This window comes from Marmota flaviventris, chromosome 17 (genome assembly GCF_047511675.1).
Source record: "Marmota flaviventris isolate mMarFla1 chromosome 17, mMarFla1.hap1, whole genome shotgun sequence".
Taxonomy (NCBI): Eukaryota; Metazoa; Chordata; class Mammalia; order Rodentia; family Sciuridae; genus Marmota; species Marmota flaviventris.
Genome location: NC_092514.1, coordinates 57,799,308 through 57,823,967, shown reverse-complemented (window position 1 = coordinate 57,823,967; position 24,660 = coordinate 57,799,308). Strand labels below are relative to the sequence as shown.

Genomic DNA, 24,660 nt, shown 5'->3' with positions numbered 1-24,660 from the left:
AGCCAGGGACAGTTCTTTGGGCACTTCACACTTGCAAACTTCGATCAATGGGAGCCTAGGGCCTGAGCATGGACTGTGAATTATTAGGGTCAGGAGAGGTACTTGCGCGTCCTAAGAGAGTAGCACAAGGGTGACCAGGGACAGGCCAATTCTTGGAAAGAAGCTACACTGACTTTGGTTGGAGGTCTTATGCTCCCTTGGCCTCTAGGCAAGGAAGGTGGCCCTCATATCTCCACAAATCTAGGGGGCCCAGTTCCTGTTTCCATTTATAAAAACAACTGTTGGGTGTGGTCCCCCACCTTGTTAGTGGGCTGCCTGCTCAGTAATTCTCCTCCCCTCAGTTTCAGGCTAGATGGGTCACAGTGTTCATTCAATACAGTTGATATTGAGCAGGAAGATGACAAGTACGCACGTACAAACTGTTCTTTTGTGTCAAACTCATTTTAAACAAGAAGGAAGGTAAGGTGTTTTCTAGGGAAACTTACCTACCTTGGCAAAAGGATAGCTGTTTCTGGTCATAATCATCACAGACAGATATTGGTGGTTTAGAAGAAGCATGTCCTGCCCCTAAATCAAGCACTTCATGTCCCTCAGTTATTCCCTTGCATTTTTGTTCAGCTGTTGAAAGGATAACTGTGTGGAATTCCTCAAAATAATCTCTTGTCTGTTTTTCAGGAGTCTCTGTTTCCTGGTCCCTTATTTTCCAGGCTCCTGATATCTGAAAAGTTTCCATGCTTGTCTACCTCTTCTCATCTTGCTCTATACAAGGTGAAGCTATATAAAGGCCTGGAGTTAAGATGGGGGAGGATGGAGGAAGTGGCAGGAAAGGGCAATGCACAAATGCACATAAATATTGCACATTTCCACAAAACATTTCACAATGGACCATGAGCGCACCAGGTAGACTCCAGATGGGGAAAAAAAATGTTACCCTGTGACTGGAACAATAATAAAGGTGCCTGCAAAATACTATCGAACCAGAGAAAAGAATTTGAGAGGTTTCCAGATGCATAGTATCCATGAACTTGTGAAGAAGTGTTGAGTTTTTGCTTTAAAGGTTAGTTCAATCTAGCTTCAGTCTTTGATCCTCCATTTTTCATCTCATTCCCTTGTCTTTTGGTAATAGAGCCTCCCGTAACACTTCATGCTTTGAATATAGCCCTTGCTGCTCTGCCACATTGACTTATTATTATTTTTTTTAATTTTTTGGTACCAGGGATTAAACTCAGGGGAATCAACCACTGAGCCACATCCCCAGCCATCCTCTTCTTCCTCCTCTTCCTCTTTTTTTTTTTTTTTGGAGATAGGATCTTGTTAAGTTGCTTAGGGCCTTGTTAAGTTGCTGAGGCTGACTTCAAATACATGATCCTCCTGCCTCAGCTTCCTGAGCTGTTGGGATTACAGGTGTGTACCACCACAGCCACACACAGACTTATTTTTTAAATAGACATGTTTTTTTTTTTTTTCTCTCCCCTTCCCTAGTTTTCCCTTCCCTGATCTCAGGGGAAACAGGATTACTCTTCCTCTCTATCCTAGGCCCAGTTTTCTGTCTTTGAGCACACCTTTAATCATAGGAATAAAGTAATTCAGACTTGGGGGATGGCTCAAGAAGATCTAAGAAATCTCCCAAATTAACAAGTGAATTCTCTCTCTCTCTCTCTCTCTCTCTCTCTCTCTCTCTCACACACACACACACACACACATACATACTCACACACACACACACACACACACACACACACACCCATCAGACATACCTGGAATGTAGCCTCTGGGACAAGAGTCCCCTCTGTTTTTTCCCTTTTTTTCTTAAAACTGTGTCCTCATTACTGGAGTGGCATTGGGGACAAGGACCAATCTTTTGGTACCACTCTTATTTTACTTTAGGGATGAGCCTCCTTCACTCACTGTGATTCTGCTAGGTTTAAGTCCCCCACCCCAGGATATGTGCAAGACAATGGCCAGCCAATCAGAGTCTCCTCTTCCCTGAACTGTGACCCAACAGGCCAATCAGAGACCTTTTGAGGAAGGTCTTTCTCTGAGCCATTTCCTCCACAGCAGTGGAGAATTGGACCATTCTTGCAGATAAGAGGAGTCTTCTCCTATGTAATGTTTTGAACAACTAATAATTAAAAAAAAAAAAAAAAAGAGGAGTCCTCTCAAGGCTGAAGTTATCACAGAGGAAAGTGGACCTGAGATGCAGATAGGGAGTGGATGCAATGAGTGATGGATGCAGCCAGCCTTAAGCCCTTAGGGGTTCCTGTTATATAAGCTGATATGTCATGTTTTTATTTAAGCATATTTTAGTTGAATTTCTTTCATATGGAAAAAAAAGCCCTAATATATTATCTTTTTGAACTTGGGCAAGTTATTTATCCTCCAGCTTCAGATTCTTCAACTATTAAATTGGGGAGAATAAGATCTCCATTCTAAGTAGCTGTAAGATTAAAATGAGATAACATGCATATACATTCAATATATGATTACTATTAGTGATATAGTGATTATATTTTTGGGAGACACAGACAGGATTTATTTGCTCTGCAAATAGTGCATGGTGCACACATGCATTCAGAGGCTTCCTGCTGTGATGGGCTCTCCAAAGATGTGCAATTATTAATTGGAAATCACTGTTCCAGAGGTTACCTTTTGAGTAGGGCAACCTTTATTTTCCTGTCCCCTTCCAGTCTATGTGTATTCTTCCTTTAAGAGAAAGTTTGGTGTTATAGTTTTCTCCACCATGTTCCCATCTAATTGGCCTAGATTCAGGTTACTTCCAAGCAGATTCCCCATCCCTTATTTTGCTAATAATCAAACTTGCTTAGGAGGCGTGGTGTTTGGAAGTTGTACATGAACGCTTATTTCTGTTACAAAACTGGAAACACCCTTAACAAGAGGAACTATGGCTGCTGATTATTCACGTGGAATATAATCACAATGACCCACACACATTTCTTGGAGGAAAAAATGTCAACCAGTGCATGGCAGCTGGTTGAATTTTTCCTTTAATGTTCCCTTGCTACTTATTAATTCACTTTGTTGCCTGTGAGCTCCTAAGAGGAGAGAGAGACTGGCAGGAGCTAAAAAGTTTAAGCTGTTTTTTGTAAAAAAAAAAAAAAAAAACAGTAAAAGTAAAATAATGTCTATAAGCTTGTTTTAGGCAAATTTAGGTAATTTCCTGGGAACCACTGTCCCAGTATAGTGACCTAATTCCCAATTTGTATTTTTTTTAAATTCATTGTTAAATACCCAATGATATTGCAGCCTCCCAGTTGCCCTCTCTGAAACACCCTTACCAGCATGTCCATCAGAATTGTAGAGATGAAAATAGTCTACTATGCTATCTGATATGGTGGCCATTAGCCATGTGACTATTGAGCCCTTGATGTGTGGCTAGTGTGACTTAGAAGTTGACTATAAATTTTTAATTTGCATGAATTTATATTTGCAAAACATATTATACATAAATATTACATACTTTTTTAATACTAGAGATTGAACCCAGGGCACTTTACCACTGAGCTACATCCCGAGTCCTTTTTATCTTTCATTTTGAGACAGGATCTCACTGAGTTGCTGAGGCTGGCTTTGAACTTGTGATCTTCCTGCCTCAGCCTCCTGAGTCCCTGGGATTATAGGTGTGCATCACTGCCTGGTGCAGCATGGGCTTTAAAGGTAAATCTCACTGTCTTGAAATTGTCCTTAAGCCATGTGGATCCTTGACTAGCTTGGTGCCTTCAGACAGCCTTCCTCCTAGGATATTTCAGGTGATGAGACTCTTTCCAGTTTCAAATGGCCTCTAGAGAAAGAAATTTCACTAACCTGTTTTGGTGTTTAGTCCTGTCTTCTGGAGGTCCCTACGGGAGGTAGCAGATTCAAAACTGGCATGAGTCAGATCTGGGCACAGATCTCAGCTTCAGATGGCACAATCTCTTTACATTTTATGGGGCAAATACTTAGCACATGTCTCTCTTTTGTAACAAATCACATGGTGAGAATGAAGGAATGGTTTAAAATTCACTCAGTAATATTTCTGAGTCATCCCTAAGGGCAGGGCATGGTGCTAGGCACTGGGAGAAAGGGAGCAGGAGCAGGGTAGAGAGGAAGGAGACATGATTCTTTTCTTGTCAGGACTCCTGATATAATTGAGAAGGTGGCTGAATCACCACAGTGGTGGCATTTCTTTTCAGTAGGCTGCAATTCCAGGTGATCACTAGAAGAGTGGGTCCAAATTGTGTAACCTCCAAACCAGGGATCATCACATACTACGAGAGAATTACTGGCCCCAATTTCTCTCCCCTCCTGGCATCCATGGTCTCCATGTAGTGGGAATGTCCTTTCCTGTCCTCTGGCTTTGGGCTTGCTTTGACCCTTCAAATAAAGTACAAAAGGCCTGCTGAGGTTTTGCTGGCCCTTGTGTGTTTTTGCATTCACCAGGAGAAGTACATCTCTCAGGCAGCTACTGCATCTCCAGCCTGGACTGCAGAATGAGCACACTTGGAACAGAGATGCAGGGAGAGATACCGCTCAGTGGTTAGCATAGCATTAGAGAAGTATCTATATTAGACAGCTACAGGATTCTGCTGCAGGGATCCTTATTCCAATGTGGCATTTCGGTAGCAATCCTTATTCCAATGTGGAGTTTCGGTAGCAACCTCTAATCCATTCCTTTATTAGGTTGTTGGTCCAGCTGCTACAAGTGACACCCAGCCCAATAGTGGGTTAAGAATGTTCTCTGAGTTGTCATGTAATAAAGCCAATAAAGAAGTCTGGTGTTTCCTACACACACCATCATGTAGAAAAGACAGTAGAATGAATTGGACATAACTTTTCTATGCTCACATGTGACATATGACTAATGTAACTCTACATCATGTACTCCACATCAAGAATGGGATCCTAGGCCTGGGGTTGTGGCTCAGTGGTAGAGCGCTTGCCTAGCATGTGTGAGTCACTGGGTTTGATTCTCAGCACCACATATAAATAAATAAAATAAAGGTCCATTGACAGCTAAAAAATATTAAAAAAAAAAAAAAAGAATGGGATCCTAACGAGAGTAAGTTGTACTGCATGTATGTATGTCAAAAGACACACCACACTTCTTCTGTCATGTATGACTAAAAATAAATAATAAAGAATTAAAAAAAAGACACTCCACTGTCATGTATATCTAAAAAGAATAAATACAAATAATAATAAAAAGTCTGGTGGTTCATATGTCAGAGACCCAGGCTCTATCTATCTTCTTGCTCCACCTTCCTCAGGGTATGGCCCTCATCTACATGAAGCCCTCTTAGTATTTCCAGTCTAGAAGCCCCTTGAGGAAAGAGATTCTGTCCTAGTCAGCTCTTAACCCCAATACCAGAAACGGTGTCTGACTTATAACCCAGACTTAGCTCAAGCTGCATCTTTTTCATGGGTTCTCCTTAGATGACCTTTCCCTCCCTGAACCCACACCTCCTTTCTGTATAGTTTTTGCCCAATAGTACATTGGCCCATTTCATCATCATCTTTTTTTTTTTTTTGGTACCAGGGATTGAACCCAGGGGTGCTTAACCACTGAGCCACATCCCTAGCCCTTTTTATACTTTTTATTTTTTAATTTAGAGACAAGATCTAGCTGAGTTGCTCGGGGCCTTGCAAAATTATTGAGGCTGGCTGTGAATTCACGATCCTCCTGCTTCAGCCTCTCAAGCTGCTGGGGTTACAGGTGAATGCCACCTCGCCCAGCTCCATCACCTTCTTCTTGCATGTTTTATTCCCCAGGCTGAGGATCAAACTCAGGAGTACTCTAGAGAACTCTGTGAGGATGGCCTTAGGCCTGAGCCTAAGCAACTCCATTTTAAAAACTCCAGTTTGAAACCTGCAGTCTCATCAGGCAGCCTAGTGGAGCTTCCAGGATGGCCCTCAGGCCCCCACCTCAGTAAACTCAGAGTGAAGCCTCTGGCAGAAGAGGGAAAGGTGCCCTATAATTGGGAAAGGCGAAAAGATCCACCAGATGTTTTGTTTTTAAATATTTATGTTTTAGTTGTAGTTGGACACAATATCTTTATCTATTTCCATGTGGGGCTGAGGATCGAACTCATGGCCTCACATGTGCTAGGCAAGCGCTCTACTGCTGAGCCACAACTGCAGCCCCCAAACCAGAAGTTTTAATCCCAGAGTAAATGATGTCACTGAGAAATCCAGTGGCAGCTGATAAGGATTGAAAGGAGGGTCGAAAGCCCCCAAATATAGTATAAATAATAGAGCAAATGAACAGACATTTATCCAGCCAATACTGATACACAGAAGCTGGAGAGCTTGATGAGGACCTGGACTGACATCCCATCATTTGTCATTCTTTGCCTGATCCTCTGCAGGTCTCACCACTCTCAAACTCTACAGCCACATCGTGACCCTGGTGAGAGTTGCAACTTCTCCCTACAACCCTCTCCTCAACCTCAACTAGCAGTCAGCTCCACCCCAGAAGCCTGCCTTGGTTCCTGATCTGATCACCATGGTCTGAGTGAGTGTGCATCTGCTGGACTTAAAAGTCTAAGGCTTGAGACTTTTGATCTGACACCCCGACCCCCCATGCCTGCCAGGTAGGCGGAACTGTGACCACCGACAGAAAAGGCCCAGTGGCCCGCGGAGGGGCAGAGCTTCCAATCACTCCTGCAAGGTAGGCGGGCCTGCGACCCACTGGCAGAAGAGGAGCAGCGGCCTGCTGAGAGGCAGAGCCGCCCCCTCCCCCTGCTCCGGCAAGGTAGACGGAACTGTGACCACGCACAGAACAGGCCCAGCGGCCTGCTGAGGGGCAGAGCCGCCCCCCAACCCCCACGCCTGCCAGGTAGGCGGAACTGTGACCACCAACAGAAAAGGCCCAGTGGCCCGCGGAGGGGCAGAGCTTCCAATCACTCCTGCAAGGTAGGCAGGCCTGCGACCCACCGGCAGAAGAGGAGCAGCGGCCTGCGGAGAGGCAGCCTACCCTGCGCAGGCAAGGTAGATGGAACTGTGACCACCCACAGAACAGGCCCAGCGGCCTGCTGAGGGGCAGAGCCGCCCCCCAACCCCCACGCCTGCCAGGTAGGCGGAACTGTGACCAGCGACAGAAAAGGCCCAGTGGCCGTGGAGGGGCAGAGCTTCCAATCACTCCTGCAAGGTAGGCGGGCCTGCGACCCACCGGCAGAAGAGGAGCAGCGGCCTGCTGAGAGGCAGAGCCGCCCCCTCCCGCTGCGCCCTCAAAACGGGATTGTCAGGGTTTAATGGTAAAGGGGCCCAACACAAAGGCTGCTTCTGATGCGGGAAAGAGGGACATATTAAACGAAATTGTCCGGAAGGGGATTAATGGGGTCAGGAAGGCACGCCTAGCCCCTGTCCCCGATGTGGCAATGGAAATCATTGGAGCAGCGAGTGCTGTTCCAAGTTTGATGCTCAGGGACGCCCACTACAGCCGTAAACGGGAACAGGGGCCCGCCCTGGGCCCCGGAAGCCAAGGTGTACGGGGCAATCCAGGGACGGAATGGTGCCCCGGGGAGTGGGCAACTTCGTCATCTTCCTCAGACCAACCCCTTTCTATCTGGGAGCTCCCAAGGGGAACGCCGGGAAGTGCAGGATTGGACCTCAGTTCCACCTCCCGAGCAGTACTGACTCCGCAGATGGGTCCCCAGACCCTGCCGACTGGAGTCTTTGGCCCTTTGCCAGAGGGAACTGTGGGACTGATACTCGGAAGGGGCAGCACTCTGCATAAAGGCCTACTAGTCTACCAAATCCTGGTCATTCTTGCAGCCATTCCTTTGTGTAGATATACTTCCTGTTTTTTTCTTTAACAATTATAGCCACTTTCAAGCACCAGGTAACATTTGAGCCTATCTGTACAGCTTTCCCAACATCCATACCTCAGTAATGAAAGATTCTGAAGAATTACAGCACCTTTGGTCTGCATCCTCTTTTAGTACTTAATTATATATCATCTCCATTTTTAGTCTTCTTCCCACCTATCATTTTTGTGTTCTGTAAACAATGTCATATTTCTGTGGCTCCCATAGTACTTAGCCCTCAGTTGGGCACAAAACGGATGTTATATGAAAGCCAAGGCTAAGATGAATTCTGGACATAACTTAGGGACTGAATAATAATATTAACAGCTAGTATTCATATATGATAGGCACCGACATGAGTATTACATGTACTCTCTCATCTAAATTTCACAACAATCCTATGAACTGGTAACTATCATAATCCCCATTTTCCAAATAAGGAAACTGAGACATAGAGCTTTTTTGCCCAAGGTCACAACGCTCATAAATGAAAGATCTGGGTTCAAAGTCAGGCAGTTTTATTCTAGAATCTACTCTTAACCACTTGGTTGTATCATCATTAATGAGTTGTAAAGCAGATGGAGCAAAATGGTAAAGCTTAAACAATGATATGATAGGGCTAAATAAAAATGGGGAAGAAAATAAAGGATGATCACAAGTGAAAGATTGGAGAAAGGACACAAGAGTAAGAAGGAAAAAGAGGATATGGAGAAGTTCACAAGCAAAAACTAAAAGCAAAAAGTCAGTCAATGTGGGTTGGGGAGATGAGAAAGGTCCCGGAGACCCTTGAGGAAAAGGGTAGGCAGAATTCAGAGCACAAATGAGGAAATGTCGCGACCCCTTGCCCGCAAGGAAGTCGCAACTCAGGAATCTTCTTTCAGCAGTTTATTCAGGCCCTTGATATTTCTTCTTCTCCCTTTCGGATGCCCCTCCCAGCCTTAATAAAGCATCTCAAGCCCCAATGCAAAGCTGCCACGTGGAGCTTTCTCATAGGGTGGTGAAAAATCATGTGCCAACTTTCCCAAATAAGGAGTTGTTTGTCACAGACCACAGCGGAGCCAGCGCCATCTTGTAATGGCGACCATAGTCTGCAGAAACGGCAGAAGTGGCTCACCACAAGGAAAGGTGATTCTTACAAGACTGTGAAGGTGCTATTGTAGCTGTAGGGCTCCAGCACAGGCACTCGGTGGAGTTTCTGCATTGGGGCGAGACCAACACACAACAGTGTCTCATCTTGGCAGGTACAGAGCTCACATATACTAGTGTTTTGGTGACATTTTCTTCCTTTTCTGTGGCATAAATTTCGGGGAAATGAGTTGTGGTTTGGTCTGGCTCCACTTGTGCAACTGTGAATTCAGTCATATTTGTTTGCTGTGAAGTTGTTTCAGTTGTTGAAAGAGTTGTAGGAGTTGTAGAACTTTCAGTTGCCACACCGGGTAGTGGAGTCAGGGTAATTGTCATGTCTGGAGGTTGAACTCCAACACTAGAGAACTCCGACACCGGAGTTGTACTTATTGTGGGAAGTGTAATCTCATAATATACACGAGGTTTTGATATAATCTCTTTATAGGGCTCTGGAAGCTGAATTGGCTTCCCCGGCAAGGTTTGAGAAGACGCAACATCAATGTTGGGTTTTGAAGTTATGGTAATTTCCACTTCAAAAGATTGAGCTATGACTGAAGTTTACTTGTACTTGATTTGAGGATTTGTAGTCTTTTGGTATGGACCTGGAAATGTCACATCAGGGGGCTCTGGAGGAAGATTTGTAGTTTCCAGATATAGATGTGGAAATGTTGTCTCCGGGGGTTTTGGAGGAGGATTTGTAGTCCCCTTGTGAGGACGTAGAAGTGTTACCTCATGGGGCTTTGGGGGAAAAGCTGTAGGATTTTCAACCCCCACATTGGGCTCTGGAGTTATGGTGATTTCCACGTCATGGGGCTTTGGAGGAGCTGTAGGATGTTCAACCCCCACATTGGGCTCTGGAGTTATGGGGAGTTCCACGTAGTGGGGCTTTGGGGGAAAAGCTATAGGATTTTCAACCCCCACATTGGGCTCTGGAGTTCTGGTGATTTCCACGTCGTGGGGCTTTGGAGGAGCTGTAGGATGTTCAACCCCCACATTGGGCTCTGGAGTTATGGGGAGTTCCACGTAGTGGGGCTTTGGGGGAAAAGCTGTAGGATTTTCAACCCCCACATTGGGCTCTGGAGTTCTGGTGATTTCCACGTCGTGGGGGCTTTGGAGGAGCTGTAGGATGTTCAACCCCCACATTGGGCTCTGGAGTTATGGGGAGTTCCACATCCTGGGGCTTTGGAGGAAAAGCTGTAGGATTTTCAACCCCCACATTGGGCTTTGGAGTTATGGTGAGTTCCACGTCGTGGGGCTTTAGAGGAAAAGCTGTAGGTTGTTCAACCCCCACATTGGGCTCTGGAGTTATGGGGAGTTCCACGTAGTGGGGCTTTGGGGGAAAAACTGTAGGATTTTCAACCCCCACATTGGGCTCTGGAGTTATGGTGAGTTCCACGTCGTGGGGCTTTAGAGGAAAAGCTGTAGGTTGTTCAACCCCCACATTGGGCTCTGGAGTTATGGGGAGTTCCACGTAGTGGGGCTTTGGGGGAAAAGCTGTAGGATTTTCAAAAAGCAAAAAGTCAGTCAATGTGGGTTGGGGAGATGAGAAAGGTCCCGGAGACCCTTGAGGAAAAGGGTAGGCAGAATTCAGAGCACAAATGAGGAAATGTCGCGACCCCTTGCCCGCAAGGAAGTCGCAACTCAGGAATCTTCTTTCAGCAGTTTATTCAGGCCCTTGATATTTCTTCTTCTCCCTTTCGGATGCCCCTCCCAGCCTTAATAAAGCATCTCAAGCCCCAATGCAAAGCTGCCACGTGGAGCTTTCTCATAGGGTGGTGAAAAATCATGTGCCAACTTTCCCAAATAAGGAGTTGTTTGTCACAGACCACAGCGGAGCCAGCGCCATCTTGTAATGGCGACCATAGTCTGCAGAAACGGCAGAAGTGGCTCACCACAAGGAAAGGTGATTCTTACAAGACTGTGAAGGTGCTATTGTAGCTGTAGGGCTCCAGCACAGGCACTCGGTGGAGTTTCTGCATTGGGGCGAGACCAACACACAACAGTGTCTCATCTTGGCAGGTACAGAGCTCACATATACTAGTGTTCTTGGTGACATTTTCTTCCTTTTCTGTGGCATAAATTTCGGGGAAATGAGTTGTGGTTTGGTCTGGCTCCACTTGTGCAACTGTGAATTCAGTCATATTTGTTTGCTGTGAAGTTGTTTCAGTTGTTGAAAGAGTTGTAGGAGTTGTAGAACTTTCAGTTGCCACACTGGGTAGTGGAGTCAGGGTAATTGTCATGTCTGGAGGTTGAACTCCAACACTAGAGGACTCCGACACCGGAGTTGTACTTATTGTGGGAAGTGTAATCTCATAATATACACGAGGTTTTGATATAATCTCTTTATAGGGCTCTGGAAGCTGAATTGGCTTCCCCGGCAAGGTTTGAGAAGACGCAACATCAATGTTGGGTTTTGAAGTTATGGTAATTTCCACTTCAAAAGATTGAGCTATGACTGAAGTTTACTTGTACTTGATTTGAGGATTTGTAGTCTTTTGGTATGGACCCGGAAATGTCACATCAGGGGGCTCTGGAGGAAGATTTGTAGTTTCCAGATATAGATGTGGAAATGTTGTCTCCGGGGGTTTTGGAGGAGGATTTGTAGTCCCCTTGTGAGGACGTAGAAGTGTTACCTCATGGGGCTTTGGGGGAAAAGCTGTAGGATTTTCAACCCCCACATTGGGCTCTGGAGTTATGGTGATTTCCACGTCGTGGGGCTTTGGAGGAGCTGTAGGATGTTGAACCCCCACATTGGGCTCTGGAGTTATGGGGAATTCCACGTAGTGGGGCTTTGGGGGAAAATCTATAGGTTGTTCAACCCCCACATTGGGCTCTGGAGTTATGGGGAGTTCCACATCCTGGGGCTTTGGAGGAAAATCTGTAGGATTTTCAACCCCCACATTGGGCTCTGGAGTTATGGTGAGTTCCACGTCGTCGGGCTTTAGAGGAAAAGCTGTAGGTTGTTCAACCCCCACATTGGGCTCTGGAGTTATGGGGAGTTCCACGTAGTGGGGCTTTGGGGGAAAAGCTGTAGGATTTTCAACCCCCACATTGGGCTCTGGAGTTATGGTGATTTCCACGTCGTGGGGCTTTGGAGGAGCTGTAGGATGTTCAACCCCCACATTGGGCTCTGGAGTTATGGGGAATTCCACGTAGTGGGGCTTTGGGGGAAAAGCTGTAGGATTTTCAACCCCCACATTGGGCTCTGGAGTTATGGTGATTTCCACGTCATGGGGCTTTGGAGGAGCTGTAGGATGTTCAACCCCCACATTGGGCTCTGGAGTTATGGGGAATTCCACGTAGTGGGGCTTTGGGGGAAAAGCTGTAGGTTGTTCAACCCCCACATTGGTCTCTGGAGTCATGGGGAGCTCCACATCCTGGGGCTTTGGAGGAAAAGCTGTAGGATTTTCAACCCCCACATTGGGCTCTGGAGATATGGTGAGTTCCACGTCGTGGGGCTTTAGAGGAAAAGCTGTAGGTTGTTCAACCCCCACATTGGGCTCTGGAGTTATGGTGATTTCCACGTCATGGGGCTTTGGAGGAGCTGTAGGATGTTCAACCCCCACATTGGGCTCTGGAGTTATGGGGAGTTCCACGTAGTGGCGCTTTGGGGGAAAAGCTATAGGATTTTCAACCCCCACATTGGGCTCTGGAGTTCTGGTGATTTCCACGTCATGGGGCTTTGGAGGAGCTGTAGGATGTTCAACCCCCACATTGGGCTCTGGAGTTATGGGGAGTTCCACGTAGTGGGGCTTTGGGGGAAAAGCTGTAGGATTTTCAACCCCCACATTGGGCTCTGGAGTTCTGGTGATTTCCACGTCGTGGGGGCTTTGGAGGAGCTGTAGGATGTTCAACCCCCACATTGGGCTCTGGAGTTATGGGGAGTTCCACATCCTGGGGCTTTGGAGGAAAATCTGTAGGATTTTCAACCCCCACATTGGGCTCTGGAGTTATGGTGAGTTCCACGTCGTCGGGCTTTAGAGGAAAAGCTGTAGGTTGTTCAACCCCCACATTGGGCTCTGGAGTTATGGGGAGTTCCACGTAGTGGGGCTTTGGGGGAAAAGCTGTAGGATTTTCAACCCCCACATTGGGCTCTGGAGTTATGGTGATTTCCACGTCGTGGGGCTTTGGAGGAGTTGTAGGATGTTCAACCCCCACATTGGGCTCTGGAGTTATGGGGAATTCCACGTAGTGGGGCTTTGGGGGAAAAGCTGTAGGATTTTCAACCCCCACATTGGGCTCTGGAGTTATGGTGATTTCCACGTCGTGGGGCTTTGGAGGAGCTGTAGGATGTTCAACCCCCACATTGGGCTCTGGAGTTATGGGGAATTCCACGTAGTGGGGCTTTGGGGGAAAAGGTGTAGGTTGTTCAACCCCCACATTGGGCTCTGGAGTCATGGGGAGCTCCACATCCTGGGGCTTTGGAGGAAAAGCTGTAGGATTTTCAACCCCCACATTGGGCTTTGGAGTTATGGTGAGTTCCACGTCGTGGGGCTTTAGAGGAAAAGCTGTAGGTTGTTCAACCCCCACATTGGGCTCTGGAGATATGGGGAGTTCCACGTAGTGGGGCTTTGGGGGAAAAACTGTAGGATTTTCAACCCCCACATTGGGCTCTGGAGTTATGGTGAGTTCCACGTTGTTGGGCTTTAGAGGAAAAGCTGTAGGTTGTTCAACCCCCACATTGGGCTCTGGAGTTATGGGGAGTTCCACGTAGTGGGGCTTTGGGGGAAAATCTGTAGGATTTTCAAAAAGCAAAAAGTCAGTCAATGTGGGTTGGGGAGATGAGAAAGGTCCCGGAGACCCTTGAGGAAAAGGGTAGGCAGAATTCAGAGCACAAATGAGGAAATGTCGCGACCCCTTGCCCGCAAGGAAGTCGCAACTCAGGAATCTTCTTTCAGCAGTTTATTCAGGCCCTTGATATTTCTTCTTCTCCCTTTCGGATGCCCCTCCCAGCCTTAATAAAGCATCTCAAGCCCCAATGCAAAGCTGCCACGTGGAGCTTTCTCATAGGGTGGTGAAAAATCATGTGCCAACTTTCCCAAATAAGGAGTTGTTTGTCACAGACCACAGCGGAGCCAGCGCCATCTTGTAATGGCGACCATAGTCTGCAGAAACGGCAGAAGTGGCTCACCACAAGGAAAGGTGATTCTTACAAGACTGTGAAGGTGCTATTGTAGCTGTAGGGCTCCAGCACAGGCACTCGGTGGAGTTTCTGCATTGGGGCGAGACCAGCACACAACAGTGTCTCATCTTGGCAGGTACAGAGCTCACATATACTAGTGTTCTTGGTGACATTTTCTTCCTTTTCTGTGGCATAAATTTCGGGGAAATGAGTTGTGGTTTGGTCTGGCTCCACTTGTGCAACTGTGAATTCATTCATATTTGTTTGCTGTGAAGTTGTTTCAGTTGTTGAAAGAGTTGTAGGAGTTGTAGAACTTTCAGTTGCCACACTGGGTAGTGGAGTCAGGGTAATTGTCATGTCTGGAGGTTGAACTCCAACACTAGAGGACTCCGACACCGGAGTTGTACTTATTGTGGGAAGTGTAATCTCATAATATACACGAGGTTTTGATATAATCTCTTTATAGGGCTCTGGAAGCTGAATTGGCTTCCCCGGCAAGGTTTGAGAAGACGCAACATCAATGTTGGGTTTTGAAGTTATGGTAATTTCCACTTCAAAAGATTGAGCTATGACTGAAGTTTACTTGTACTTGATTTGAGGATTTGTAGTCTTTTGGTATGGACCTGGAAATGTCACATCAGGGGGCTCTGGAGGAAGATTTGTAGTTTCCAGATATAGATGTGGAAATGTTGTCTCCGGGGGTTTTGGAGGAGGATTTGTAGTCCCCTTGTGAGGACGTAGAAGTGTTACCTCATGGGGCTTTGGGGGAAAAGCTGTAGGATTTTCAACCCCCACATTGGGCTCTGGAGTTATGGTGATTTCCACGTCGTGGGGCTTTGGAGGAGCTGTAGGATGTTCAACCCCCACATTGGGCTCTGGAGTTATGGGGAGTTCCACGTAGTGGGGCTTTGGGGGAAAAGCTGTAGGATTTTCAACCCCCACATTGGGCTCTGGAGTTATGGTGATTTCCACGTCGTGGGGGCTTTGGAGGAAAAGCTGTAGGATTTTCAACCCCCACATTGGGCTTTGGAGTTATGGTGAGTTCCACGTCGTGGGGCTTTAGAGGAAAAGCTGTAGGTTGTTCAACCCCCACATTGGGCTCTGGAGATATGGGGAGTTCCACGTAGTGGGGCATTGGGGGAAAAACTGTAGGATTTTCAACCCCCACATTGGGCTCTGGAGTTATGGTGAGTTCCACGTTGTGGGGCTTTAGAGGAAAAGCTGTAGGTTGTTCAACCCCCACATTGGGCTCTGGTGTTATGGTGATTTCCACGTCATGGGGCTTTGGAGGAGCTGTAGGATGATCAACCCCCACATTGGGCTCTGGAGTTATGGTGATTTCCACCTCGTGGGGCTTTGGAGGAGCTCTAGGATGTTCAACCCCCACATTGGGCTCTGGAGTTATGGGGAATTCCACGTAGTGAGGCTTTGGGGGAAAAGCTGTAGGTTGTTCAACCCCCACATTGGGCTCTGGAGTCATGGGGAGCTCCACATCCTGGGGCTTTGGAGGAAAAGCTGTAGGATTTTCAACCCCCACATTGGGCTCTGGAGATATGGTGAGTTCCACGTCGTGGGGCTTTAGAGGAAAAGCTGTAGGTTGTTCAACCCCCACATTGGGCTCTGGAGTTATGGTGATTTCCACGTCATGGGGCTTTGGAGGAGCTGTAGCATGTTCAACCCCCACATTGGGCTCTGCAGTTATGGGGAGTTCCACGTAGTGGGGCTTTGGGGGAAAAGCTGTAGGATTTTCAACCCCCACATTGGGCTTTGGAGTTCTTGTGATTTCCACGTCGTGGGGCTTTGGAGGAGCTGTAGGATGTTCAACCCCCAAATTGGGCTCTGGAGTTATGGGGAGTTCCACATCCTGGGGCTTTGGAGGAAAAGCTGTAGGATTTTCAACCCCCACATTGGGCTCTGGAGTTATGGTGAGTTCCACGTCGTGGGGCTTTAGAAGAAAAGCTGTAGGTTGTTCAACCCCCACATTGGGCTCTGGAGTTAAGGGGAGTTCCACGTAGTGGGGCTTTGGGGGAAAAGCTGTAGGATTTTCAAAAAGCAAAAAGTCAGTCAATGTGGGTTGGGGAGATGAGAAAGGTCCCGGAGACCCTTGAGGAAAAGGGTAGGCAGAATTCAGAGCACAAATGAGGAAATGTCGCGACCCCTTGCCCGCAAGGAAGTCGCAACTCAGGAATCTTCTTTCAGCAGTTTATTCAGGCCCTTGATATTTCTTCTTCTCCCTTTCGGATGCCCCTCCCAGCCTTAATAAAGCATCTCAAGCCCCAATGCAAAGCTGCCACGTGGAGCTTTCTCATAGGGTGGTGAAAAATCATGTGCCAACTTTCCCAAATAAGGAGTTGTTTGTCACAGACCACAGCGGAGCCAGCGCCATCTTGTAATGGCGACCATAGTCTGCAGAAACGGCAGAAGTGGCTCACCACAAGGAAAGGTGATTCTTACAAGACTGTGAAGGTGCTATTGTAGCTGTAGGGCTCCAGCACAGGCACTCGGTGGAGTTTCTGCATTGGGGCGAGACCAACACACAACAGTGTCTCATCTTGGCAGGTACAGAGCTCACATATACTAGTGTTCTTGGTGACATTTTCTTCCTTTTCTGTGGCATAAATTTCGGGGAAATGAGTTGTGGTTTGGTCTGGCTCCACTTGTGCAACTGTGAATTCAGTCATATTTGTTTGCTGTGAAGTTGTTTCAGTTGTTGAAAGAGTTGTAGGAGTTGTAGAACTTTCAGTTGCCACACTGGGTAGTGGAGTCAGGGTAATTGTCATGTCTGGAGGTTGAACTCCAACACTAGAGGACTCCGACACCGGAGTTGTACTTATTGTGGGAAGTGTAATCTCATAATATACACGAGGTTTTGATATAATCTCTTTATAGGGCTCTGGAAGCTGAATTGGCTTCCCCGGCAAGGTTTGAGAAGACGCAACATCAATGTTGGGTTTTGAAGTTATGGTAATTTCCACTTCAAAAGATTGAGCTATGACTGAAGTTTACTTGTACTTGATTTGAGGATTTGTAGTCTTTTGGTATGGACCCGGAAATGTCACATCAGGGGGCTCTGGAGGAAGATTTGTAGTTTCCAGATATAGATGTGGAAATGTTGTCTCCGGGGGTTTTGGAGGAGGATTTGTAGTCCCCTTGTGAGGACGTAGAAGTGTTACCTCATGGGGCTTTGGGGGAAAAGCTGTAGGATTTTCAACCCCCACATTGGGCTCTGGAGTTATGGTGATTTCCACGTCGTGGGGCTTTGGAGGAGCTGTAGGATGTTCAACCCCCACATTGGGCTCTGGAGTTATGGGGAGTTCCACGTAGTGGGGCTTTGGGGGAAAAGCTGTAGGATTTTCAACCCCCACATTGGGCTCTGGAGTTATGGTGATTTCCACGTCGTGGGGGCTTTGGAGGAGCTGTAGGATGTTCAACCCCCACATTGGGCTCTGGAGTTATGGGGAGTTCCACATCCTGGGGATTTGGAGGAAAAGCTGTAGGATTTTCAATCCCCACATTGGGCTTTGGAGTTATGGTGAGTTCCACGTCGTGGGGCTTTAGAGGAAAAGCTGTAGGTTGTTCAACCCCCACATTGGGCTCTGGAGATATGGGGAGTTCCACGTAGTGGGGCTTTTGGGGAAAAACTGTAGGATTTTCAACCCCCACATTGGGCTCTGGAGTTATGGTGAGTTCCACGTCGTGGGGCTTTAGAGGAAAAGCTGTAGGTTGTTCAACCCCCACATTGGGCTCTGGAGTTATGGGGAGTTCCACGTAGTGGGGCTTTGGGGGAAAAGCTGTAGGATTTTCAAAAAAGCAAAAAGTCAGTCAATGTGGGTTGGGGAGATGAGAAAGTTCCCGGAGACCCTTGAGGAAAAGGGTAGGCAGAATTCAGAGCACAAATGAGGAAATGTCGCGACCCCTTGCCCGCAAGGAAGTCGCAACTCAGGAATCTTCTTTCAGCAGTTTATTCAGGCCCTTGATATTTCTTCTTCTCCCTTTCGGATGCCCCTCCCAGCCTTAATAAAGCATCTCAAGCCCCAATGCAAAGCTGCCACGTGGAGCTTTCTCATAGGGTGGTGAAAAATCATGTGCCAACTTTCCCAAATAAGGAGTTGTTTGTCACAGACCACAGCGGAGCCAGCGCCATCTTGTAATGGCGACCATAGTCTGCAGAAACGGCAGAAGTGGCTCACCACAAGGAAAGGTGATTCTTACAAGACTGTGAAGGTGCTATTGTAGCTGTAGGGCTCCAGCACAGGCACTCGGTGGAGTTTCTGCATTGGGGCGAGACCAACACACAACAGTGTCTCATCTTGGCAGGTACAGAGCTCACATATACTAGTGTTCTTGGTGACATTTTCTTCCTTTTCTGTGGCATAAATTTCGGGGAAATGAGTTGTGGTTTGGTCTGGCTCCACTTGTGCAACTGTGAATTCAGTCATATTTGTTTGCTGTGAAGTTGTTTCAGTTGTTGAAAGAGTTGTAGGAGTTGTAGAACTTTCAGTTGCCACACTGGGTAGTGGAGTCAGGGTAATTGTCATGTCTGGAGGTTGAACTCCAACACTAGAGGACTCCGACACCGGAGTTGTACTTATTGTGGGAAGTGTAATCTCATAATATACACGAGGTTTTGATATAATCTCTTTATAGGGCTCTGGAAGCTGAATTGGCTTCCCCGGCAAGGTTTGAGAAGACGCAACATCAATGTTGGGTTTTGAAGTTATGGTAATTTCCACTTCAAAAGATTGAGCTATGACTGAAGTTTACTTGTACTTGATTTGAGGATTTGTAGTCTTTTGGTATGGACCTGGAAATGTCACATCAGGGGGCTCTGGAGGAAGATTTGTAGTTTCCAGATATAGATGTGGAAATGTTGTCTCCGGGGGTTTTGGAGGAGGATTTGTAGTCCCCTTGTGAGGACGTAGAAGTGTTACCTCATGGGGCTTTGGGGGAAAAGCTGTAGGATTTTCAACCCCCACATTGGGCTCTGGAGTTATGGTGATTTCCACGTCGTGGGGCTTTGGAGGAGCTGTAGGATGTTCAACCCCCACATTGGGCTCTGGAGTTATGGGGAATTCCACGTAGTGGGGCTTTGGGGGAAAAGCTGTAGGTTGTTCAACCCCCACATTGGGCTCTGGAGTCATGGGGAGCTCCACATCCTGGGGCTTTGGAGGAAAAGCTGTAGGATTTTCAACCCCCACATTGGGCTTTGGAGTTATGGTGAGTTCCACGTCGTGGGGCTTTAGAGGAAAAGCTGTAGGTTGTTCAACCCCCACATTGGGCTCTGGAAATATGGGGAGTTCCACGTAGTGGGGCATTGGGGGAAAAACTGTAGGATTTTCAACCCCCACATTGGGCTCTGGAGTTATGGTGAGTTCCACGTTGTGGGGCTTTAGAGGAAAAGCTGTAGGTTGTTCAACCCCCACATTGGGCTCTGGTGTTATGGTGATTTCCACGTCATGGGGCTTTGGAGGAGCTGTAGGATGATCAACCCCCACATTGGGCTCTGGAGTTATGGTGATTTCCACCTCGTGGGGCTTTGGAGGAGCTCTAGGATGTTCAACCCCCACATTGGGCTCTGGAGTTATGGGGAATTCCACGTAGTGAGGCTTTGGGGGAAAAGCTGTAGGTTGTTCAACCCCCACATTGGGCTCTGGAGTCATGGGGAGCTCCACATCCTGGGGCTTTGGAGGAAAAGCTGTAGGATTTTCAACCCCCACATTGGGCTCTGGAGTTATGGTGAGTTCCACGTCGTGGGGCTTTAGAGGAAAAGCTGTAGGTTGTTCAACCCCCACATTGGGCTCTGGAGTTAAGGGGAGTTCCACGTAGTGGGGCTTTGGGGGAAAAGCTGTAGGATTTTCAAAAAGCAAAAAGTCAGTCAATGTGGGTTGGGGAGATGAGAAAGGTCCCGGAGACCCTTGAGGAAAAGGGTAGGCAGAATTCAGAGCACAAATGAGGAAATGTCGCGACCCCTTGCCCGCAAGGAAGTCGCAACTCAGGAATCTTCTTTCAGCAGTTTATTCAGGCCCTTGATATTTCTTCTTCTCCCTTTCGGATGCCCCTCCCAGCCTTAATAAAGCATCTCAAGCCCCAATGCAAAGCTGCCACGTGGAGCTTTCTCATAGGGTGGTGAAAAATCATGTGCCAACTTTCCCAAATAAGGAGTTGTTTGTCACAGACCACAGCGGAGCCAGCGCCATCTTGTAATGGCGACCATAGTCTGCAGAAACGGCAGAAGTGGCTCACCACAAGGAAAGGTGATTCTTACAAGACTGTGAAGGTGCTATTGTAGCTGTAGGGCTCCAGCACAGGCACTCGGTGGAGTTTCTGCATTGGGGCGAGACCAACACACAACAGTGTCTCATCTTGGCAGGTACAGAGCTCACATATACTAGTGTTCTTGGTGACATTTTCTTCCTTTTCTGTGGCATAAATTTCGGGGAAATGAGTTGTGGTTTGGTCTGGCTCCACTTGTGCAACTGTGAATTCAGTCATATTTGTTTGCTGTGAAGTTGTTTCAGTTGTTGAAAGAGTTGTAGGAGTTGTAGAACTTTCAGTTGCCACACTGGGTAGTGGAGTCAGGGTAATTGTCATGTCTGGAGGTTGAACTCCAACACTAGAGGACTCCGACACCGGAGTTGTACTTATTGTGGGAAGTGTAATCTCATAATATACACGAGGTTTTGATATAATCTCTTTATAGGGCTCTGGAAGCTGAATTGGCTTCCCCGGCAAGGTTTGAGAAGACGCAACATCAATGTTGGGTTTTGAAGTTATGGTAATTTCCACTTCAAAAGATTGAGCTATGACTGAAGTTTACTTGTACTTGATTTGAGGATTTGTAGTCTTTTGGTATGGACCCGGAAATGTCACATCAGGGGGCTCTGGAGGAAGATTTGTAGTTTCCAGATATAGATGTGGAAATGTTGTCTCCGGGGGTTTTGGAGGAGGATTTGTAGTCCCCTTGTGAGGACGTAGAAGTGTTACCTCATGGGGCTTTGGGGGAAAAGCTGTAGGATTTTCAACCCCCACATTGGTCTCTGGATTTATGGTGATTTCCACGTCGTGGGGCTTTGGAGGAGCTGTAGGATGTTCAACCCCCACATTGGGCTCTGGAGTTATGGGGAATTCCACGTAGTGGGGCTTTGGGGGAAAAGCTATAGGTTGTTCAACCCCCACATTGGGCTCTGGAGTCATGGGGAGTTCCACATCCTGGGGCTTTGGAGGAAAATCTGTAGGATTTTCAACCCCCACATTGGGCTCTGGAGTTATGGTGAGTTCCACGTCATGGGGCTTTAGAGGAAAAGCTGTAGGTTGTTCAACCCCCACATTGGGCTCTGGTGTTATGGTGATTTCCACGTCATGGGGCTTTGGAGGAGCTGTAGGATGTTCAACCCCCACATTGGGCTCTGGAGTTATGGTGATTTCCACCTCGTGGGGCTTTGGAGGAGCTCTAGGATGTTCAACCCCCACATTGGGCTCTGGAGTTATGGGGAATTCCACGTAGTGGGGCTTTGGGGGAAAAGCTGTAGGTTGTTCAACCCCCACATTGGGCTCTGGAGTCATGGGGAGCTCCACATCCTGGGGCTTTGGAGGAAAAGCTGTAGGATTTTCAACCCCCACATTGGGCTCTTGAGATATGGTGAGTTCCACGTCGTGGGGCTTTAGAGGAAAAGCTGTAGGTTGTTCAACCCCCACATTGGGCTCTGGAGTTATGGTGATTTCCACGTCATGGGGCTTTGGAGGAGCTGTAGGATGTTCAACCCCCACATTGGGCTCTGGAGTTATGGGGAGTTCCACGTAGTGGGGCTTTGGTGGAAAAGCTGTAGGATTTTCAACCCCCACATTGGGCTTTGGAGTTCTGGTGATTTCCACGTCGTGGGGCTTTGGAGGAGCTGTAGGATGTTCAACCCCCACATTGGGCTCTGGAGTTATGGGGAGTTCCACATCCTGGGGCTTTGGAGGAAAAGCTGTAGGATTTTCAACCCCCACATTGGGCTTTGGAGTTATGGTGAGTTCCACGTCGTGGGGCTTTAGAGGAAAAGCTGTAGGTTGTTCAACCCCCACATTGGGCTCTGGAGATATGGGGAGTTCCACGTAGTGGGGCTTTGGGGGAAAAACTGTAGGATTTTCAACCCCCACATTGGGCTCTGGAGTTATGGTGAGTTCCACGTCGTGGGGCTTTAGAGGAAAAGCTGTAGGTTGTTCAACCCCCACATTGGGCTCTGGAGTTATGGGGAGTTCCACGTAGTGGGGCTTTGGGGGAAAAGCTGTAGGATTTTCAAAAAGCAAAAAGTCAGTCAATGTGGGTTGGGGAGATGAGAAAGGTCCCGGAGACCCTTGAGGAAAAGGGTAGGCAGAATTCAGAGCACAAATGAGGAAATGTCGCGACCCCTTGCCCGCAAGGAAGTCGCAACTCAGGAATCTTCTTTCAGCAGTTTATTCAGGCCCTTGATATTTCTTCTTCTCCCTTTCGGATGCCCCTCCCAGCCTTAATAAAGCATCTCAAGCCCCAATGCAAAGCTGCCACGTGGAGCTTTCTCATAGGGTGGTGAAAAATCATGTGCCAACTTTCCCAAATAAGGAGTTGTTTGTCACAGACCACAGCGGAGCCAGCGCCATCTTGTAATGGCGACCATAGTCTGCAGAAACGGCAGAAGTGGCTCACCACAAGGAAAGGTGATTCTTACAAGACTGTGAAGGTGCTATTGTAGCTGTAGGGCTCCAGCACAGGCACTCGGTGGAGTTTCTGCATTGGGGCGAGACCAACACACAACAGTGTCTCATCTTGGCAGGTACAGAGCTCACATATACTAGTGTTCTTGGTGACATTTTCTTCCTTTTCTGTGGCATAAATTTCGGGGAAATGAGTTGTGGTTTGGTCTGGCTCCACTTGTGCAACTGTGAATTCAGTCATATTTGTTTGCTGTGAAGTTGTTTCAGTTGTTGAAAGAGTTGTAGGAGTTGTAGAACTTTCAGTTGCCACACTGGGTAGTGGAGTCAGGGTAATTGTCATGTCTGGAGGTTGAACTCCAACACTAGAGGACTCCGACACCGGAGTTGTACTTATTGTGGGAAGTGTAATCTCATAATATACACGAGGTTTTGATATAATCTCTTTATAGGGCTCTGGAAGCTGAATTGGCTTCCCCGGCAAGGTTTGAGAAGACGCAACATCAATGTTGGGTTTTGAAGTTATGGTAATTTCCACTTCAAAAGATTGAGCTATGACTGAAGTTTACTTGTACTTGATTTGAGGATTTGTAGTCTTTTGGTATGGACCTGGAAATGTCACATCAGGGGGCTCTGGAGGAAGATTTGTAGTTTCCAGATATAGATGTGGAAATGTTGTCTCCGGGGGTTTTGGAGGAGGATTTGTAGTCCCCTTGTGAGGACGTAGAAGTGTTACCTCATGGGGCTTTGGGGGAAAAGCTGTAGGATTTTCAACCCCCACATTGGGCTCTGGAGTTATGGGGAATTCCACGTAGTGGGGCTTTGGGGGAAAATCTATAGGTTGTTCAACCCCCACATTGGGCTCTGGAGTTATGGGGAGTTCCACATCCTGGGGCTTTGGAGGAAAATCTGTAGGATTTTCAACCCCCACATTGGGCTCTGGAGTTATGGTGAGTTCCACGTCCTCGGGCTTTAGAGGAAAAGCTGTAGGTTGTTCAACCCCCACATTGGGCTCTGGAGTTATGGGGAGTTCCACGTAGTGGGGCTTTGGGGGAAAAGCTGTAGGATTTTCAACCCCCACATTGGGCTCTGGAGTTATGGTGATTTCCACATCGTGGGGCTTTGGAGGAGCTGTAGGATGTTCAACCCCCACATTGGGCTCTGGAGTTATGGGGAATTCCACGTAGTGGGGCTTTGGGGAAAAAGCTGTAGGATTTTCAACCCCCACATTGGGCTCTGGAGTTATGGTGATTTCCACGTCGTGGGGCTTTGGAGGAGCTGTAGGATGTTCAACCCCCACATTGGGCTCTGGAGTTATGGGGAATTCCACGTAGTGGGGCTTTGGGGGAAAAGCTGTAGGTTGTTCAACCCCCACATTGGGCTCTGGAGTCATGGGGAGCTCCACATCCTGGGGCTTTGGAGGAAAAGCTGTAGGATTTTCAACCCCCACATTGGGCTCTGGAGATATGGTGAGTTCCACGTCGTGGGGCTTTAGAGGAAAAGCTGTAGGTTGTTCAACCCCCACATTGGGCTCTGGAGTTATGGTGATTTCCACGTCATGGGGCTTTGGAGGAGCTGTAGGATGTTCAACCCCCACATTGGGCTCTGGAGTTATGGGGAGTTCCACGTAGTGGGGCTTTGGGGGAAAAGCTATAGGATTTTCAACCCCCACATTGGGCTCTGGAGTTCTGGTGATTTCCACGTCGTGGGGCTTTGGAGGAGCTGTAGGATGTTCAACCCCCACATTGGGCTATGGAGTTATGGGGAGTTCCACGTAGTGGGGCTTTGGGGGAAAAGCTGTAGGATTTTCAACCCCCACATTGGGCTCTGGAGTTCTGGTGATTTCCACGTCGTGGGGGCTTTGGAGGAGCTGTAGGATGTTCAACCCCCACATTGGGCTCTGGAGTTATGGGGAGTTCCACATCCTGGGGCTTTGGAGGA

General features: G+C 47.6%; 1 long non-coding RNA gene across 1 annotated transcript; it reads left to right on the top strand.

Annotated features, from left to right (window-relative positions):
* The first annotated feature begins 108 nt into the window (after positions 1-108).
* Positions 109-4,400, top strand: LOC139702259 (uncharacterized). Its single transcript, XR_011704836.1, has 2 exons — positions 109-768; positions 3,562-4,400. It is a non-coding gene; the product is annotated as an uncharacterized lncRNA (long non-coding RNA).
* The last annotated feature ends 20,260 nt before the right edge of the window (positions 4,401-24,660 follow it).